The sequence below is a fragment of the Populus nigra genome, chromosome 2, assembly GCF_951802175.1.
Source record: "Populus nigra chromosome 2, ddPopNigr1.1, whole genome shotgun sequence".
Lineage (NCBI taxonomy): Eukaryota > Viridiplantae > Streptophyta > Magnoliopsida > Malpighiales > Salicaceae > Populus > Populus nigra.
The window spans coordinates 6,010,068-6,012,567 of record NC_084853.1 but is presented as its reverse complement, the minus strand read 5'-3'; positions in this window follow the sequence as shown (position 1 = coordinate 6,012,567).

The window sequence follows — 2,500 nt, the reverse complement described above, 5'->3', positions numbered from 1 at the left end:
CCAAATTCAGTGGGCAGCCTCATAAAAATATGGCTGATTTTACTGGATTGGTTTCATGTGGAAAGCACGACGTTTTCTTGTAGGAATGCGGGAACCCCGGCAGCTCGCCTGCCGCGGCCAGCGACGTCGGGGACGCTGGCCTGCGCTGTCGAGCCCGCGAGGGCTGTCTCCGCGGCAGGCCCCCCCTGAACGGGGCACGACAGGCCACCGCGCTGGCTCGTCCAGCGTCGACAGTCCCTCGTCCAGGTTTCAGATCGCGCCAAGTCGAACCCATGACCTGCTCAAGCCATCGTGCGCTGCCGAATTCGCATCTGCGTGTAGGCTGCCATTCCACGCGGCAGCCCCTGTTTTCGTCAGCGTGCCCCCCTGACGAATTTTCCTGCCTGGCCCAGTCCAGCGTCCAGCCCCTGTTCGTCGAAAAATCTGCGCTGCCGATTTTCCACGCGGCAGCCCCTCTTTTCGTCAGCGTGCCCCCCTGACGAATTTTCCTGCCTGGCCCGGCCAGTCCAGCCCCTGTTCGTCGAAAAATCTGCGCTGCCGATTTTCCACGCGGCAGCCCCTCTTTTCGTCAGCGTGCCCCCCTGACGAATTTTCCTGCCTGGCCCGGCCGGTCCAGCATCCAGCCCCTGTTCGTCGAAAAATCTGCGCTGCCGATTTTCCACGCGGCAGCCCCTGTTTTCCTCAGCGTGCCCCCCTGACGAATTTTCCTGCCTGGCCCGGCCGGTCCAGCATCCAGCCCCTGTTCGTCGAAAAATCTGCGCTGCCGATTTTCCACGCGGCAGCCCCTCTTTTCGTCAGCGTGCCCCCCTGACGAATTTTCCTGCCTGGCCCGGCCAGTCCAGCCCCTGTTCGTCGAAAAATCTGCGCTGCCGATTTTCCACGCGGCAGCCCCTCTTTTCGTCAGCGTGCCCCCCTGACGAATTTTCCTGCCTGGCCCGGCCGGTCCAGCATCCAGCCCCTGTTCGTCGAAAAATCTGCGCTGCCGATTTTCCACGCGGCAGCCCCTGTTTTCCTCAGCGTGCCCCCCTGACGAATTTTCCTGCCTGGCCCGGCCGGTCCAGCATCCAGCCCCTGTTCGTCGAAAAATCTGCGCTGCCGATTTTCCACGCGGCAGCCCCTGTTTTCCTCAGCGTGCCCCCCTGACGAATGTTCGTCGAAAAATCTGCGCTGCCGATTTTCCACGCGGCAGCCCCTGTTTTCCTCAGCGTGCCCCCCTGACGAATGTTCGTCGAAAAATCTGCGCTGCCGATTTTCCACGCGGCAGCCCCTCTTTTCGTCAGCGTGCCCCCCTGACGAATGTTCGTCGAAAAATCTGCGCTGCCGATTTTCCACGCGGCAGCCCCTCTTTTCGTCAGCGTGCCCCCCTGACGAATTTTCCTGCCTGGCCCGGCCGGTCCAGCCCCTGTTCGTCGAAAAATCTGCGCTGCCGATTTTCCACTCCGCAGCCCCTGTTTTCGTCAGCGTGGCCCCCTGACGAATTTTCCTGCCTGGCCCGGCCAGTCCAGCGCCCAGCCCCTGTTCGTCGAAAAATCTGCGCTGCCGATTTTCCCCGACGAACCTGCAGCTGCACAAATCCGCGCTGCCACTGCCCCATTGTCTGGACCAACAGTCTTTTCCATCAAGCCCTGGACTATAAATCGTCCAGACTCATCGCCAGCACCCGCTGCCGATTCTGCCGACTTTGCCGATTTCGTCGGCGCTGCCGATTCCAACACTGCCCCCCGTGCCTGAACCAGCGCTGTTTCGTCAGCGTGTCCCCTTGACGAATTTCCCTGCCTGGCCTGGACAGTCCATCTTCCAGCCCATGTTCATCGAAAAATCTGCGCTGCCGATTTCCCCGACGAACCTGCAGCTGCACAAATCTGCGCTGCCGATTTCCCCCCCTGTCGGCATGGCTGCCGCTGCCCCGATGTCCAGACCAACAGTCTTTTTTGTCGACTTTGCCGATTTTGTCCGCGCTGCCGATTCCAACACTACCCCCTGCATCCAAACCAGCATTGTTTCGTCAGCTCTTCCCCTGACGATTTTAGCCCTGTAACAAACAGTAGGCCTCCAATCCCGCCAACGGGAGCCAAGTTGATAGGGAAGAGAATTGAATGACGCGCCTGGTCCTCGCACCCCGCCACCCGAGGGGCCTTTTTCCCGGCAGCCTCTGAAAAACTCTAGCTTTCACGGTCCTCGCCGCCCCTCACCACCATGGCAGGCCTCTAATCCCACCCATCAGCAGTTGTAGCCGATAGGGCAGTGATTTGAATGACGCGTCGCGGGCCGCCGGGTCATCTCACCCGGCCATTAATTGGAGCGTTTTTGGCTGGCCGAGGATGGGGGGATGGATCTCTTCTTCCGAAAAAGCAAACAGTACATCGGGAGTTATGTTGACGGGGCATGGAATTGAATGACCCGTCGCGGGCCGCCGGGTCATCTCACCCGGCCATCCCGGGGAGCGTTTTTCCCGGCAGCATCGGGGAAACTCTTGCTTTCACTGCCCGCTGCCCAAGTC